Here is a 19,543-nt window from a genome sequence, read left to right on the forward strand (position 1 = left end):
GACACTGGTTGGCCTCCTTGGCCGTAAAAATTTATTTTGCCATACTGGTGGCTGGTGAGGTTGATGTGGCTCGGATGAGCACTGATGGGCACAGGTGGCACTGATGGGCACAGGTGGCACTGGTGTGGCACTGGTGTGCACTGTAGTGGCACTGGAGTAGCTCCGGTTGCACTGGTGTGGCTCTGGTGGCACAGCAGTGGCTCTGGTGGGCTCAGGTGGCACTGGTGGGCTCAGGCAAAACTGGTGGGCTCAGGTGGCACTGGTGGGCACAGGTGGCACTGATGAGGCACTGCAGTGGTGCAGATGAGAACAAGTGGCACTGATGGGGCACTGGTGTGCACTGTAGTGGCACTGGTGTGGCTCTGGTTGCACTGGTGTGGCTCTGGTGGCACAAAGGTGGGACTGGTGGGCTCAGGTGGCACTGGTGGGCACAGGCGGCACTGGTGGGCACAGGCGGCACTGATGTGGCACTGCAATGGCGCAGATGAGCACAAGTGGCACTGATGGGCACAGGTGGCACTGATGGGCACAGGTGGCACTGGTGTAGCACAGGTGTGGCACTGGTGTGCACTGTAGTATCACTGGTGTGCACTGTAGTATCACTGGTGTGGCTCTGGTGGCACAGGTGGTACAGATGGCACAGATGGCACAGATGTGGCACAGTTGTGGCACAGATGACACTATTGTGGCACAGATGACACTGTTGGGCACTGTTGTGGCACTGTTGGGCACCGCTGTGGCGCTGTTGAACACTGATATATGGTGAAAAACTCATAGATTGGCACCGTAAAGCTCTCCTCTCCTCTCACGCTGCATTGGTGTGAGGTGAGGAGAGCGGTGAACTCCTGATGACCCTGCTTCCCTGCTTTGTTGACATTTGTGATCGCTCCGTCATTGGATGGAGCGATCACATGGTAAAGGGCCGCTGTCATTGGCCCTTTACCGCGATCCGTGTTGCGCCGGGTCCCGTGGACCCGGCAAACACGGATGTTCCCGAGTGCACGCCCCGGGGGGGCGTGCGGGAGCGGTTTTCCGGTATCACGTCATATGACGGGATCCCAGAGTTATCCAACCGCCCTGCTGCCGTCATTCGGCTATGGGCCGGTTGGCAACTGGTTAAAATCACTGCTGCCGAAAAAACAGCTGTTTTTAAAACTTTTTTTGCATTGATACATGTCCCCTGGGGCAGGACCCAGGTCCCCAAACCCTTTTTAGGACAATAACTTGCATATTAGCCTTTAAAATTAGCACTTTTGATTTTGAACGTTCGAGTACCATAGACTTTAATGGTGTTCTAAAGTTTGCGCAAACTTTCGGTCCGTTCGCAGGTTCTGGTGTGAACCGAACCGGGGGGTGTTCGGGTCATCCCTACTCCTACAGTGGTTGCAACATTACCCACACTACTCCCCATAAGTGATCAAGCCTGAGCGGCACACTATACTAACTGTGGTACACAATATCAGAGCTGGTCTTAATTGCTGCTAGTTTGCAAATCTGGCAGTAATTCTTTAAAGGAGCTATTGCAGACATAGTGGCAGGTTTTTTAAGTGCCGCTGAGAAGAACTTTATGTGTTGGGCTACACTGTGGAGCATTACAGCTTAAGTGTGTTTGGGTGCCATTTACAATGAATTGCACTGCAGTGTATCAACACACATGCATCAACACACATAAAGTTTGGTGTGAATGGGTCCTAGGAAGAACAACACCAGAGCAGACATAAGTTATACGCCGTTTTATTGCATAAAATTAAATTTAAACTCAATGTGAGCTGCAAACATTTATGCACAATTACACTTCAGATTTTGCTTTACTTATCACAGATTTTATGGAACAAGAGCCAATATATTGGAGAATACACATATCACAAAGTCAGCAGATACCCAGATCTCATTCAAATCTTCATTAAAAGTTTTCAATCCAAAAATGTTTACAACCACTTTAAGCAGCACTTTCTCCAGCTAAACAGGTTCACTTTAAGAAAGCCAGCCAGTTGGAGGTATATTACTGTAAATGAAAAGCAATATCATTAACATTTCCATTCTTTGACTTCCACTTGATAAAGTAAGATCCTACTTTAAGATTCATACTCTGAAATTCCTGAGTGAATCATATCTCCTTGTTAAACTAGATAATTGTTGGTGTGCTTTGCTCTTGAAAGAAAATCTAGAAGGCAACTGTAAGGTTAGTTTAGCTTGATGTGTTAATTGTTCTGTTGCTGTTTGAGTCATCAGTCTCATCATCTTCCTCCCTAAAGGCGCTTTGGAGGGCTTCCTGGATTGAGTGAGGGGTCTTTTGTTTCCATTTATTTCCAACAATAAAGAAAATGTAGTGATTGATGGTCCAGTTAAGCACTGTGCAATAATTTGTTACATAGAAATGAATAACTTTTGCCGAATCTGTTGGTGTTAATTTGAAGTATAATAAAAGCGACAAAAAACTAAACGGAAGAACTGATAGGATGAATACAAGAACTGCAATAAGGATGATGATGTACAGTTTAGGTGTGTATTGCTGCTTTAATGACCTCTTTACTTTGATGAGCAAGGTGAAGCTGGAAATGACCATAATTGGTAGGCAGATGCCAATGGCTAAAATAAAAACTATGATTTGAACTGCTGAACATTGTGGGGTTTGTTCCAAGAAAGCATCTGCTATACACACAAGGTTCTTAAGAAGACTTTCCAAAGAGCCAAGAATCCAAAGAGCAGTGCACATAATAGTGGACAAGTTCCTAGGGCGATGGCGTGGGTACCAAAAGGGGAACAGAACAGAGTTACATCGTTCCTTGCTGAAAGCTGTAAGGATATACATTCCGGAAAACTGCATAATTTCATAAAATATTTCTATGAATAAATATAAACTCTCCTTCCCTATAAATTCAGGATATGTAGCAATGATTGTATTTATCTGGATCATAAGCAAGGTAGTAAATACAATAAACAGAGCATCAGCTACAGATTCATAATATACACTGCGTATTTGTTTCTCTGGATCTTGAAGCACAGGTACCAAAACACAATAACATTTCCAACCAGGCCAACGATACAAAGACAGTGCTACAACGGCCACTATGGTGAAATGTATGTACGAATATTCCGAATAGCTGCTAGAGGGTTCATCCAGGGTGTCATTCATGCTGGTTACATTCATGTTTTCTTTAGTATTGGTATAAATATTCCAACTGTGTTATTAAAACGTATCTTCTTTTTCCATCTGTGTAAAATACATTACCACAAATCATTATTAGTAAATCAGAAGTCAGTACCTTAGGATGGATAGATAGATAGATAGATAGATAGATAGATAGATAGATAGATAGATAGATAGATAGATAGATAGATAGATAGATAGATAGATAGATAGATAGATAGATAGATAGATAGATAGATGGTAACTATGGTAAATTAGTTTGAATCTTATAGAAAAATAGTACAAAGATAGTGATTTTACTTTTCCATTTAATTTAGATATTTATATCCTACCAAATAATGCAACAGCATAAAAGTGAATTGTTTTAGGACAGTAACAACAATAATTGCAATCTGTTCTCCATAACCACCAGATCAGATTTATCTTTTCATCTTTGCAGAGCAGGTTGCAATATAAGAAAAACATAACAACATGCTGGTTGACAACAAGTGAGAAAAAATATTTCCAAACGGGAAACATGCCAACTTTTTTTGTCCAAATTGGGAGATTTCACCTCTACTCCTGTTCAAGTGACCACTGGAAATACTGGAAGATTGTGACCATCTTCTTTATATATTACCTTTCTATCTTTTCGACAATGGTCACCAGCAAAGAAAGTGAATCTCCCACCTGGGAACACAGACAGCAATAAAAAGCCGACAAAGGTTCCAACCCTTCTCCACTATGCTCACGACTAAAGATGTCTGGGCTGGAGTTTCACATTAACCAATGTATTCTTTATGACTGCCAACATTTTATATATATATATATATATATATATATATATATATATATATATATATATGTACATTGTTATGTAAATTCACCATGTTGTACTCAAAAACTTACGTGTATGAAACTACCACCAATAGTGGAAGTTTCATATATGTAATTTATTTAGCACAACACTATGCATTTGTATTTTTTGTATTTTAAGATGATATTCCCTTTTGTGTTTGCAACTTATTTTTATTTTCAGTTTATTATTTTCAGGGCCAATTCACCCGTGGACATCGCTGGATAGAGATGGGGCCCAGGTAAGTTTTGGGGGGCTGAGGGGGGCTGCTGCACACAGAAGGCTTTTTATCTTAATGCATAGAATACATTAAGATAAAAAACCTTCTGACTTTACAATCACTTTAAGTGCTGGTTCACACTAATGCGGTGCAAATCTGATGCAATTTCACAGTGCGATTTCTTTTGTGACAGGTGTGAATTTAATGCGATTTCTGAGGGTACTGGGCATAGCTGAAGATTGAATTTACACAGAACCCGTACTAAACTTGCACAGGACCCTTTTTGTAACTGTATCAATATTGCACCATCTGGATGTGAATGATCTTCATTGGAAATAATGCTTTTTTAGATGACATATGAATCTATGCTTTTCAGATTGCATTTGATCCGCATAGAATTGGCTTAGGTGTGAACCAGCATTCAAAGTGCCATGTCCTGCTTGTGTTAGTTGCTTACTGATAACAACAGAAGACAGAACTAGTGCGCAAAAACCACACTCACTAATAAACGTGGAGCCGCCAACATAAAAAAGTGTACTCGAAAATAATTAAAATAAATATGTGGCGCTACCTCACCCTAAGTGCAACAACTAATACACCAATATTAAAAATAGAAATATTGCAATAAATGCAATAATGGATGATCAATAAATGACATGTGCAATGATCAATGAGTATAAAACATTGACAATGATAAAGTGCAATAGAGTAATGAAATAACCTCAATCAAGAAAGTGCAATGTACACGAAAAATAAAAAAATAAATATGAAAAGAATACATATAAATATATAGATGTGCAAAAACTGTGTGAGCTAATAACACATAATATCATATAATGAATGTCCAAACCGGATGTTGATGAGTATAAAAGCAAAAAGTACAATTCAAAGAAGCATACAGTGCGACTCCCAACCTCAATCAGGAAAGTGCAATGTGCATGAAAAATAAATAAATAAATACGTAAAGAATATAAATATAAATATAAGTATAGATGTGCAAAAATGTGTGAGCTAATAACACATAATACCAAATAATAAATGTCCAAACCGGATATAAATAAGTAAAAAAGCAAAAAGTGCAATTCAAAGAAGCATATATTGCGACTCCCAATATCAGCACAATGCAATCTTCTATGGGTGATAAAAAAGTGCAAGTGCAGTGAGCAAACACTGTGATTTCCAATACAAACAACAATATGTACAAAATTGTACAGACGTTTGCTAAAATCCTTTAAACGTATGTATGTTACCAGGGGAGGTTTTTTTGAAGCAAAAGTGGAGTCAAACTATTGGCAGGTTTACTGTAAATGTTATAATGTTTTACTGCCTTCTGCATAACTGAATTTTTAAAATCCAGCACTGGGGTCTTAATCACTACCATAATTACAAAACAGAAAAAATGCATCTATTTTCTAAAGTTGCCATTCTTATCCAATAAAAGCCTTAAAAACTCACAAATAGTCTATATCTTTAGAAATGTCCCACGTTAATGAAGGTCTGCAAAGTTTATATTCTGTACATCTTATACAGTTCTGATTAGCAATTATTTATTTATTTTAGAAATCTAAGCTAACAGTGATTTAAAAAAAAAAAACATTTATAAATGATATAAGCCTAAATTAGTAGATCTCACCTGTAATATGTTGTTTTTATGTTTCCAGGTAACTACAAATACTGAATATAGTTACACCATTCCAGGATAACCCGTAAACTGCTGTCTTTGTAATAGATGCATCTATATGAGATAAATGACTTAAATAGGCAGATGTGTGTAATGCCCTGTACACACGGTCGGATTTTCCGACGTAAAATGTGCGATCGGAGCTTGTTGTCGGAAATTCCGACCATGTGTGGGGTCCATCGGACTTTTTCCATCGGAATTTCCGACACACAAAGTTTGAGAGCAGGCTATAAAATTTTCTGACAACAAAATCCGTTTGCATCAATTCCTACCGTGTGTGGACAATTCCGACGCACAAAGTGCCACGCATGCTCATAATAAATTCCGAGACGGAACTGCTCGGTCTGGTAAAATTAGCGTTCATAATGGATATAGCACTTTCGTCACGCTGCAATGTTTTAAATTGTTTAACGCAGCGCACTCTCTTCTTCTTTATAATGCTAGAAGAAATGAAGTTGTTTTGTTGCTCATATTCACACAGACTTCTCACAAACTTCTTTCTTTATTATTTATCATGATTTCATGAATATAATATTTTGATTAGTCACATCTCCCGAAAAGAAATTTTTTTTTTTTATGTTTTTAGATTTTGTATTATTTTGTTTTAGTTTGTTAAATCCTGATCTCCTGTTATTTTTTTTATTAATTTTTTTTTACTCCAGAATATTTTTGGGCGTGTTTTGTGTGTCAAGTTACCACAACACGATTATTATCTTGTATTATTTAATCTCAAGGAGATTGTTTGGTGTTGGTGTCTCTTGTTAATTTCACATTGTGTTTTTGAAATGTACCTGCCTCCTCACAAACAAACTGTCCAAACACACATAGGCGAGTATAATAAAACAAACCAAAAATGTATTAAGGGGTACTAACCAAAGAAAGAGGGAGGCAACGCTGGAGAGACAGCAGAAATTGGCAAAGCCTTTGGCCCCCAGGGCACACATCAATTATTTTACTGCAAAATTGGTGGCCTGAGGAGTCCATATATAAGGGAGTACAATCTGGTCCAGAAGTTCAAGAGATCATGAACAGCAGCAGATGACATGTATGTCCCCAGGCTGTGGTCATACAAGAGCCTGCATCTTTTGTCAGACCAGACTGAACCCAGGTCATCACTTTCTTGTCTTCCTTCCACTCTTTCTTCCACGCTGTGTCTGTGGTGGTGGAGTTGTGGCAGGAGGAGGAGGAGGATGATGCAACTCACACAGGTGGGTATTGGGTGTGATTTCGCCCTTCACCCCCTTAGTTAATGTTTTATAAAGGATGTCCTCACCCTTAAGCGTTGGCCCTCCTGCATGTCCTGCAGTTTTGTGGCAGTCATGCAGGCAAAGGCCTCTTCATGAGTGGGGGTTGCTCTGAGGAATGCAGAAGCCTCCTGAATCAGCCTGAGTGCTGAATCCTCCATGTTACTCCCCTTCCTGGCTCTTTTGTTTGGAAGGTGGCGGGGAGGAACCTGCAATTCTGTAAGGCTCCTACTGCAAGCATACACAGGTTGCCGTAAAGAGGCCTTGCAGCTTATGCATGTGTTTGCAAATGCGTGCTACCTAAACCCCTGTTTTTAACGCAGACTGTTGGACAGGTTAATTTGGTCAGACTGGTTGGTGAGTTGAGCTATGGAATGTTCTGTTTTTGTCTTTCATGTGATAGCCCTTCCATGTGCTCCTTGCTGTGAAGGCCAGTTATAGGTGGGGGCAGGGGCCATTTGTTTGTTACTGGTGTATATTGGTCCAGGAACACACTGTACAACTTTGCTGCCATTGTGCTCTTGCTGGGTGTCCAGTGTGCTCCTGTTGCTTTAAGGGGGATTGGGCTGCCTCCAGGCCCACCTGCTCCTCATCTATCCATTTAATGCATGTGCTTCCATTGTGGAGACACTTATAAATTCAGTAGTGTTAGGACTGCAAGCATACACAGGGTGCCGTGAAGAGGCCTTGCAGCTTATGCATGCGTTTGCAAATGCGTGCTAACTAAACCCCTGTTTTTAATGCAGACTGTTGGACAGGTTAATTTGGTCAGTTGGCAGACTGATTGGTGAGTTGAGCTATGAAATGTTCTGTTTTTGTCTTTCATGTGATAGCCCTTCCATGTGCTCCTTGCTGTGAAGGCCAGTTTTAGGTGGGGGCAGGGGCCATTTGTTCGTTCCTACTGAGCCCGGCCTTCTCCTGGCTAACACTTAGCCCCGCCTCCTTCTGGCTGCCACTAACCCCGCCTCCTCCTGGCTGCCACATTCCACAGCCTCCTCCTGTTTGCCACATTCCACAGCCTCCTCCTGGCTGAGGTCTTCCTGTGTATGAAAAAGGGACATAGTTTTAGTTTTTTCTACATCAATCACACACAATTTTCAGCTCATGACTGTTGCAAATTGAATGTTAATAAATAGAAAAGACTCTCATTCTGAGCCCAGCATTTTTCATTCTTGTCCCAATTCTTTTTGCCCACTACTGTCTATTGATATGTAAAACACTTTATTAAATCAGCAATTAGTGATCAATAATAACATCTAGTAAACATCATTTATTTATTGACCAGAAATCTGTAGAAGAATGCTACACCTGGCTCAAGCTGGGCTCCCCCACTTCTTCCTGGCTGGAAGTCCCAGGTTGGACATCGGAAGCCTCAGCTGGGGTGGAAGATAGGGTGGAAGGAAGAGTGGAAGGAAGGGTTGAGAGGGATTCCCTGACTTCAGTTTGGTCTGACAGAAAACAAAGTCTCTCATAGTACCACAGCCTGGGGACATAAATGTCATCTGCTGCAGCTCCGGATCTCTGGGAATCCTGGATCTTCTTGCACTACCTAAGATAAGTACTCCTCAGGCCACCAATTTTGGCTTTTAAATAGGGGATGGTTGCCGTGGGGACCACCAGCTTCACCAAATCCAGCAGTTTCTCCAGCGCTGTCTGCCTCTTTTGTTTATGATTATAATGCGGGTGTTTCACCTGCCACAGACAGGGCAGCTCCCTGTATTTGTCTATGAACAGGGGGAGGAAGTTGTGGTAATTGAAGCCATCCATTTTATCTGCAATACACAAGACAAACCCTAATGTCAGGCTAAAGTCTCCTAATCTTGTCCCAATATAGGCCTCAATCTATAAGCAGTATAGGCCCAAGTTTAAATGTTACCTTCATTATCACGATCGGCGCTTCCTTATACTCCTTCCTCCGCTCACAGATCGTACGTACGACGCATGCTTGTTACGCTTTATATACACTGCGCATGCGTGAAACTCAGCCTGCCCCTGACGTTCTTTCTAGTCTATTCCCCGCCCCTTCTCGTTCGGCGAAGTGGGGAAGAGCACATGGTGGAGACAGAGCAGCTGCGTGCTAATTACAGCAACGAGGAGGAGGAGGAGGAAAGGCCGGAGCCAGAAACGTCACGATCCCGGAGGAGACGATTTAAGGCCTCAAATATGTTCTTTGTAGAGATGGTGGAGATGGTGGACATACTGAAGAGGGCCGACTATGATAGGAAGTATGGACCCTACCCCAAGCCAAATGTCAGAAAGGCCAAGATCATGGTGAAAGTTGTGAAGAGGAAACGGTGGTCGGACCTCAAAATCAGAGAGCATGATCAGTATAGAAGGATCAGGAGAGTGCTGCAAAAAAGTAAGTAGTTGTGCTGTGTTCCTATTCGTTATTTTTATAATGTTCGTGCTGCTCCCTGTGCTTTTCTTTACTGTTGTACAGTTTAAAATGGCAGTTTTCATGTTCATGGACACATTATTTGTTCGTAGGAAACATTGTGCGTTCGGGCCAATAAAACACCATGTTTTGTCCAGATGCAGTTCAGTACATTTTTTATGGTCTACTTCTCTTAAAATAATTTTGTTGTCTAGATGGGTTAGTAACTAGAATGAAATGCAAACTAAATTCTGTGTAAGGAGAGGACACTCAGCAGCTGTTTACACATCTGGACGCTGGAACACTAGTGTGGAACACCAGAAAACCCTTTTTATTAGGGGCCCCACACAGGTGCTCCAGTGTATACTATAGGGGTGCCTCCATCTGTGAAGCTTGTACAAAACAGGTAAGTAGTCAAGCTTGACAAAGGAAAAAAATATTTCTTTATCTTGCAACTCTGCCAAAACAGACAATTGTACCCCACTTCCACGCAATGTTTCATATTCCTATTTCTGCCATCAGATATCTGTGTGCTAAGTATACCTATTTTTTTAACATAGGGGAGAAAAGACTCGGAGGACACCACTCATCAGAGGAGACAACAGACCCCCCACCTCATGAAGAAGTGGAAATCCCCCAAACCCAACCAGAGGAGGAGGAGGGAGATGTTGTGGAAATAGTCACCACAACAGGTGAGTGTCTGCGACCACAGGCTCAGGTAAGAGATGGATGCCGGCATATTTATAATACATGGTGTGTTTTTGTATTTTATATTTTAGGTGATCATGAGTTTGTGGAAGAAGGTCATTTCACCAGTGAAAGTGCCCACATCCTGATCGGGGAGATAATGGGGTGTAATAGGGACTTGGAAAACATCAAGCAAAACATCAATGATGTTCAAAACAAAATGAAGAACATCATTGATGTTTTAGGGAGAATTTAAAACCCCTAGAAATCCCTAACTTATTTCTGCTTTGTGTTTTTTTTTTCTGACAATTTAGAGACAATTTTGTAACATATTATAGAAAAGCCAAATTTTAAAGATGCACACTTTGTGTCAACATGTGCTATCTGCCATCACAGGAGATCAATGTACGCATTTTGAGGGTGCAACCCCTTCCTCAATAATAAAGTAGCTGAGAGGAAGGGGTTGCACCCACAAAACACATCCATTGATCCCCCATGATGGCAGATAGCACATGTTGACATTAGGCAATTTGTGTGCATCTTCAAAATCTGGCTTTTCCAGGGGTGACTTCGCCCCATCTGCTGAACGCAATATCAAACACAGTTTATAAATACTCATGTCTGATATTGCCTTCACTTTCTATAAAAGTTGAACTTTGTAAGTTCGAGAGTTGTGTATTTCTTTTTGGTTTTAAACATGCCTGTTTTACCTTAAAAGGCAATTTCTACTTTTAATGTGACGTAAAAAATTGTTATACAACAAACATGTTGGTTTGTTCTAAAAACCTTTTATAAATGCACATGTGATTGTGCTTTGATTAAAAAGATTGATAATCAACAATGTGTGGCTTCTTCTTTCAATGCTCAAAAGCATTTTTTGCAGTAAAGTTGGTGTATTCAGTGACAAGGGGGGTTATTTACTAAAGGCAAATCCACTTTGCACTACAAGTGCAGTTTCAGTGTAGTCTCAAGTGCACTTGTAGTGCAAAGTGTATTTTCCTTTAGTAAATAACACACAACAGTGCTTTCTAATTTTACACAATCACGCCATTTTCAGGACTCCCCAAATTTCAGTCATGGTCAGCTAAAAGAAAGCCAAGCCGTAAAATCAAAGCAAATATTTGTTCAGTTTAAAATATATTTTTATTTAAAAAATGTCTCAGACATTGTCTGGCATATCGATGGCCCCCCTACCCGCAAAGTATTCCATGTATCTTAGACGGACCCCGTGGGCACTCTGGGAGGGCAAGCCAAGATGGCCAGTTTTAAGCGTCGTCAGGGTTGGTTCATTAATATGAATTCCGGCCTCAGGCCCAACTGAGCCAGCATAGTTCCAAGAATTTCTCCTTAAAAAGTTGTGGAAAACACAGAAATCCAGGATGATGTGATTGAGTTTATATTCTGCCATGTGTATCGGTGTAAGAAATAGGCGGAACCGGCTGGCCATTATTCCAAACGTGTTCTCCACCACTCTTCTGGCTCTGGCCAGCCAGTAATTAAAAACCCACTGGTCCGGGGTGAGGGTCCTCATAGGGAATGGCCGCATAAGATGGTCCCCCAGCACAAACGCTTCATCCGCAACAAAGACAAATGGGAGTCCTTCCGCATTGTCTTCTGGAGGTGGCAAGCCCAAGCTGCCATTCTGGAGATGTCTTTGGAACTCCGCGTGGGCGATGACTCCACCATCTGACATCCGGCCATTCTTCCCCACGTCCACATACAGGAACTCGTAAGTAGCCGACACCACCGCCAACATCACAATACTATTGAACCCCTTGTAGTTGTAATAGTATGACCCCGAGTTGGGGGGTGGGACGATGTGGACGTGTTTCCCATCAATTGCCCCGATGTAGTTAGGAAAGTCCCACCGCTGGGCAAAGTGGGATGCCACAGTCTGCCATTCCTGTGGGTTGGAAGGAAACTGTGGAGTCAAACAAGAAATATAAATTAATAATTTTGCACATAAACATGGAAAGCAGATTAGACACAAACATTCTTGGCCAACATCAGTATAACATTTATTTTAGGGAGTATTTAAAGACAAAGGAATAAGGTCCACCTATCAGATCCCCCCCCCCCCCCAATGGGCCATTTTAAAAAAAATTAGGAGGGGGGGTGTTTTGGCCACGTAACCCTCTCCACTTCATTGAGAGATGAATGCCTTAATAATGTGTATTACTTTGGCCAGCCCCTCCTTACTTACACTATTGTCAGCCCACTGGACAGGTAAGAAGTGTCATAATACAAAGATATAAATACACACTGTACACATTTTAGCACATTTTTACATTCTGCTATTACCTATCAAGATAATAATAGGATACAACAACTTTAAACAGTACCATTTGAAAGTATTCAGGCAGGCCCTTGCACTACATGCTTTGAGGAATTCATTCATAAATCTGACCACAAAAGAGGTAGGTATAACGTGTATGGGGTTGGCAAAGTCAGCAGATAGAGGATTGGTATCAGCTGAGTTAGCAGTTGGGGGGGAGGGAGGGCTCCAAATGATTTTGGGACCCCCCAAAAAAAGCCTCTGCCTGAATTTAAAGCACAAATCACAATTTTACACATTTTAGGGGATATTTAGGGTAAAGCACTACTATGGAGCTGACAAAATACATTGTTAATTGACTAGACGAAGTGGATATAGGCCCAGGAGAGCATGCTGGGGAGGTACGTGAAGGCAAATATGTATGAAGGACAAAAAAAAAAAATCCTGCATGCATGAGGACAAAGGGGACATTCACAGCATATTACAATCATGGTAGGGAATGAGGAAAGAAATACAATACATTATAAAACATTAAATACAATAAAATGTGATGTTAAAGGATAAAAATCTTACCTTAATATACCTGAATAATGGCAAAACAGGTCTCTGGGATAATGACCCCCAGATGCCTGTCGAGAACTTGAGGTCCTGCAGGCTTCTCCCCGTCGCCAAGTACTGCAGGGTGGCGACTAGCCTCTGCTCCGCAGTGATGGCTTGCCTCATGCAGGTATACTGCCTGCTGATATAAGGGGTCAGCAAAGCAAACAACTGGTGAAAAAAGGGGTCCCTCACCCGGAGAAAGTTCCTGAAATCGTCAGGATTATTCTCACGGATCTCACGGAGCAAAGGCATGTGACAAAATTGGTCACGCTGGAGCAACCAATTCTTGGTCCATTAAGAAGCCCAAAGGGTGCCGCGCATGGTATTGAACTGCCCTTTTATAGTCTCGTCATACGTGGTGTATGGCACCGCGTTCTTGGCGTTCGGAAATTCCGACAACTTTGTACGACCGTGTGTATGCAAAACAAGTTTGAGCCAACATCCGTCGGAAAAAATCCATGGATTTTGTTGTCGGAATGTCTGATCAATGTCCGACAGGGCATAAGAGATGGAGTCATAAAAAGCACAGAGGTGGAGCTACAGCTGTCATAATTAGGCACCAAATTTAGAAATTGAGGTACGTCAGGTTCTCTATAACACCTTATCTTGTAATTATTGGGAAATACAAGGAAGTAATAAGATTTACATACCAGTGATATGTACGCTACCGGACCAGTTTTGTGTTCTGCATACACCTAGGAAAATGCACATATGGTTTTGAATTTACAGTATCTCACAAAAGTAGTACACCCCTCACATTTTTGTAAATATTTTATTATATGTTTTCATGTGACAAGACTGAAGAAGTGACACTTTGCTACAATGTAAAGTAGTGAGTGTACAGCTTGTATAACAGTGTAAATTTGCGGTCCCCTCAAAATAACACACAGCCATTAATGTCTAAACTGCTGGCAACAAAAGTGAGTACATCCCTAAGTGAAAATGTCCAAATTGGGCCCAATTAGCCATTTTCCCTCGCTGCTGTCACGTGACTCGGTAGTGTTACAAGGTTTCAGGTGTGAATGGGGAGCAGTTGTGTCAAATTTGGTGTTATCGCTCTCACTCTCTCATACTGGTCACTGGAAGTTCAACATTGCTCAGCATCATATCCAGAGGTTGTCTTTGGAAAATAGACATATGAGTGCTGCCAGCATTGTTGCAGAGGTTGAAGGGGTGGGGGGGTCAGCCTGTCAGTGCTCAGACCATACACCGCACACTGCATCAAATTGGTCTGCATGGCTGTTGTCCCAAAAGGAAGCCTCTTCTAAAGATGATGCACAAGAAAGCCCACAGACAGTTTGCTGAAGACAAGCAGACTAAGGACATAGATTACTGTAACCAGGTCTTGTGGTCTAATGAGACCAAGATAAACTTATTTGGTTCAGATGGTGTCAAGCGGCAACCAGGTGAGGAGTACAAAGACAAGTGTGTCTTGCCTACAGTCAAGCATGGTGGTGGGAGTGTCATGGTCTGGGGCGGCATGAGTGCTGCCGGCACTGGGGAACTACAGTCCATTGAGGGAACCATGAATACCAACATGTACTATGACATACTGAAGCAGAGCATGATCCCCTCCCTACGGAGACTGGGCCGCAGGGCAGTATTCCAACATGATAATCCCAAACACACCTCCAAGATGACCACTGCTTTGCTAAAGAAGCTAAGGGTAAAGGTGATGGACTGGTCAAGCATGTCTCCAGACCTAAACCCTATTGAGCATCTGTGGGGCATCCTCAAACGGAAAGTGGAGGAGCGCAAGATCTCCTTGTCAAAAGAAGTTTATTGAGTATACAATGTTATAAAGATACATAAAGTAAGTTTACAAGGATCTATAAAGTAAGCTCATTGTTTTACAGTAGGGTTTATATAGGTAAATATCATGAAATTTCAAATATTAAACATTAGGTTCACGTAAACCTAAATTAAAGATATATATCATTTCCTTAGTTACTTTTGTAGGTATTTAAATGATTTATACCTACTATACATATTGTTTACAAGTAGAGTGTATATAGGTCAAATAAATTCTGATAATGAGCTTTAATCGTAAGGTGGAGAAAAGGAAAGAGAAAGAAGAAAAAGGGTTGAAAGGTAGAGGTATGGTCCACAAGGTTGTCCCGCTCGTCAGTTTATTATTCTTTTTAGTTCTCTTTGAAGCCTTAGAATGGGTGTCTCTGTAAGTCATTTAATCTGTTACCATGGCAACAGGACAGAGTCATTGAAGTTTGACAGGAACTGTTGTTTTATCCAAGGATGCCAAAGTTTTTCAAATTTTGGAATTTGATTTTGATCGATGGCAACCATCTTAGCATGGGACATTGTATTATTCATTCTGTGAATTGTTTCTGCTAGTACCAATGTAGGAGATTTCCATGCCTTGGCCACTGTTTGTTTTGCAGCCGTTATTAGTTGGATCATAAGTTTGAATTGAGAGAGTGTTAACCATTCCGGTTTTAGATTAAGTAAAGTTAAATATGGATCTGGTTGTATTATTTTTTTAAATATTTTAGATGCAATCACGAAGACTTCCTTCCAGAAGGTTTGGATTACTGGGCACGTCCACCATATGTGTAAATATGTGCCTATTTCTGGGCATCCTCGAAAACAAAGAGCTGAGGTATTAGGTGAATATTTTGCCACTCTAGCGGGTACAAGGTACCAGCGAGTTAGGACTTTATAATTTGTCTCCAGTGCTAAGATGTTGGGTGAAGATGACTTAGATGTGAGCCATATGTTAGACCAGTCCGTTTCTTCTAAAGTTCGTCCCAGGTCCTCCTCCCACCTCTGAACGTAAGAGGGTCTATTAAGATTTGCTACTCCATATAATTGATTATAAAGTGATGAAATTGTACCTTTAGCAAATGGATCTTTTGTACAGATTGATTCAAAAATGGATAATTGGGATAATGGTGTATCCCCCTTTAGGAATGGTGTATAGAAATTTTTGATTTGGAGATATCTAAATATCTCAGAGTTTGGTAGATCATATTTTTCTCTAAGCGATGGGAATGAAAGGAATGATTTAGATGCTATGAAGTCATTTAGTGTCTGAATGCCTGATGTTGTCCAAGCTTTAAAAGAATTTGGGTAGATCCATGCCGGATAAAAGGCCGGATTTCTGATAAAAGAAAGGAGAGGATTGTGTGGAGATTGTAACTGATATTTGGTTTTTAGTTTATCCCAGAGAGATAAGAAGTGTTTAGTTATGGGATTATGAATTTTAAAGCGGTCTTTAGGATCAAGCCATAATAAATTTGATATTAATAGAGGGTCATTTTCTGAAGCCTCTATAAATACCCATAATGGGATTTCCTGTTTTGCATGGTATTTGGACAGACTGGCCAAATGTGCTGCTCTGTAGTAGTTAGTAAAATTAGGGTATCCTAGGCCTCCTTTATTTTTGGGAAGATGTAGTGTGTGTATAGGTATACGTGGTTTAGAAGAGCCCCATATAAACGAAGTTGCTCTTTTTTGTACTATTCTCAAAAAATAGGAAGGAATTGGAATAGGGAGGACTCTGAATAGATAAAGCAATTTGGGTAGAATAGTCATTTTGATTGCATTAATCTTCCCTATCCAGGATAAAGGAAGTTGCGACCATTGTTTTATTAGATTTGTGATCTGTCTTAATACAGGAGGATAATTGGTTGAGAATAAGTCAGAATGAGATGCTGTTAAATGAATTCCAAGATATGGGATTGATTTTTCTGCCCATGTGAATGGGAGTGCAGCCCTAGCCGGGATCAATTCCATGTTTGTGAGTGAAATATTAAGCACTAGGCATTTCTTAGGATTAATCATAAGGCCGGATAGGGCTGCAAATCCATCAAGAGCTGGTATTAAGTTAGGACCAGAGACCTGTGGTGATGATAGAAAAAGTAATATATCGTCTGCAAATATACATAATTTGTGGGTAATACCTCCTACTTCAATGCCAGTTATAGTTTGGTTTGTTCTGATGTATTGGGCCATGGGTTCGAGTATAAGGGCAAATAATAAGGGAGATAATGGGCAACCCTGTCGGGTACCTCTTTCGATATTAAAGGCTTCAGATTTGTATCCAGCATATTTTATATAGGCTTTGGGTTTATTATATAATGCTTTGATCCATGTTAAAAAGTGGGGTCCAAAACCCCATTTTTGTAATGAATATTGCATATATTGCCAGGATACTGTGTCAAATGCCCTCTTAATATCGAGAGATAGAAAACATAAAGGGATTTTCCGTTTTTTAGCAATATGTGCCAATAACACTGCCCTGCGTACATTATCGCCTGCCTGTCTATTTGGCATGAAGCCTACTTGATCTCTATGTATTAATTTTCCTATAATGCTATTGAGGCGTTTTGCTATTATTTTTGCTAATAATTTAATATCGAGGTTTAACAGAGAGATAGGCCGATAATTCACACAGGAAGTATCATCAGAAAGGGGTTTTGGGATCATACAAACAATTGCCATTAGTGTTTCTTGCCGAAAAGAATGTCCATCTGGAAGTTTGTTAAAAGTTTCAGTGAGAATGGGAGAGAGTATTTCTGAGAATGTTTTATAGTATAAAGCCGAGTAGCCGTCTGGGCCTGGTCTTTTGTTAAGTTTTAGGTCTTTTATGGCGTTAGCAACTTCATCTATAGTTATAGGCTCATCCAAACTGCTTTTTTGATTCTGAGATAACTCAGGTAAGGTTATTTTTGAGAAGAAGGATTCAGCCTCTGTAGGATTAAATTCATTGTTTGTCTTGTATAAAGTTGCGAGATGTGAGTGAAATTTATGGACTATTTTAACTGGATTACAAGTGTAAACATTTTTTGATAATTTCAAACGTATTGGTTTGAAAGATTTGTTAGTTGAATTTAATGCCCGAGCCAAATATGTACCTGGTTTGTTTGTATTCATGTAGAAATTGTGTTTGGAGCGTTTGAGGGATTTATCAACTGACTCAGTGAGAAATAGATCGTATTCCAATCTAGATTTTTCCAGATGAGATTTTGTACTCTGAGATGGATTATCTTGAAATGATATGTAGGCTGCATTAAAATTGAGTTCTAGTTTTTTTGCTAGATTTTTGCGTTCCCGTTTAAATAGTGCCATTTGTCTTTGTATTGTACCACGCAAGACAGGCTTATGAGCTTCCCACAGTGTTATTGGGGAGATGTCTGTTGTATTATTAATTGATATGTATTCCTTTAAAGCTTGTTCAATGGCCATCTGATGTAGTGGGTGTTTGAGCATTATGTCCGGTAAGTACCACGTTGGGTCATGCGCTTTTGGTATGGCTGAGGCTATAGTAGTGTATACTGCATTATGGTCAGACCACGGAATCGGAATTATATCTGATGCAATAATTTCTGGTATCATTCCTATTGTTAGAAAAATATGATCTATTCTGGTGAAGGTTTGATGAGGGTGCGAGAAATAAGTGAATTTCTTTTTCATTGGGTTACTTTCTCTCCACGAATCTACCAGATTGTATTTGGAAAGAAGTTGAGAAAAAGGTAATCTAGAGGTTATTTTGGATGGTGTAAAAGGTGATTTATCTAGAAATGGGAGGAGGACCTGGTTCGAATCCACACACATTATCACTGTTCCTATTTTGTGTTAATCACTTGTAATATATGTGAGAGGAATGGTGTAGGTTGTTTGTTAGGAGCGTAGTAGGAAATCACCGTGATTGCTGTATCCATTATATAACCCATGAGTATCAGGTATCTACCTTCTGGGTCTTTAATTTCTGATGATAAGGTGAATGGTGTGGATCGGTGAAATGCAATTAGAGTTCCCCTTTGCTTGGTACAGGCAGAAGCCGTGTAAATTTGTTGATAAAAAGGAGAAATATATTTTGGAGTAGAATCTTTGGTGAAGTGTGTTTCTTGGAGGCATACTATGTGAGCCTTCTTGTTATGGAAAGTACGGAAGGCTTTGGTCCTTTTTTGAGGGACATTTATTCCCTGAACATTCAGGGAAAGTATATTCAGTGGTGCCATGGCAACAGATCAAATAGTTTTGACTTACTTTTTGTTCTGCAGAGCTGACTGCGCAGATCAACCTGTGTGGACTGAAGAGATGAATAGATAGAAAAGAAACCAGTGAATTCTGGAGTAAAGAGTAAACAAAAAACATATGAGATTAGATGATACATTGTATAAATTATTTTTTGCAAGTAATCACAATTTACCCGTGAAAGAGAATAAATATCTCTCTCAGGGGAATAAGTGCCTTCGTCACACTCCCACATAATATGGTTGGGAGAATGAGGAGGGCTAATGGGGGTACACGGATCTTCCGCTTACAGGAGAGAAGTGCTATGTCAAAAAACATCAAAATGATGTTTCATTAATTGGAGTGCAGAATATAGTTTTTGTTGAAATGATTTACTCAAGGGTGGTTGTATATGGTTAGTCTTGCCCTAGGCTAAATAATTCAGTTAGAAAGGTACTGTTAATAACTTTGGTATTGATGAAGATAGTTTGAATTATTTT

At 40.5% G+C, this 19,543-nt stretch overlaps 1 pseudogene; it reads right to left on the reverse strand.

Annotated features, from left to right (window-relative positions):
- Positions 1-2,188: 2,188 nt before the first annotated feature.
- Positions 2,189-5,981, reverse strand: LOC141145902 (mas-related G-protein coupled receptor member D-like; annotated as a pseudogene).
- Between the last annotated feature and the right edge of the window lie 13,562 nt (positions 5,982-19,543).

This window comes from Aquarana catesbeiana, linkage group LG05 (assembly GCF_042186555.1).
Source record: "Aquarana catesbeiana isolate 2022-GZ linkage group LG05, ASM4218655v1, whole genome shotgun sequence".
NCBI lineage: Eukaryota > Metazoa > Chordata > Amphibia > Anura > Ranidae > Aquarana > Aquarana catesbeiana.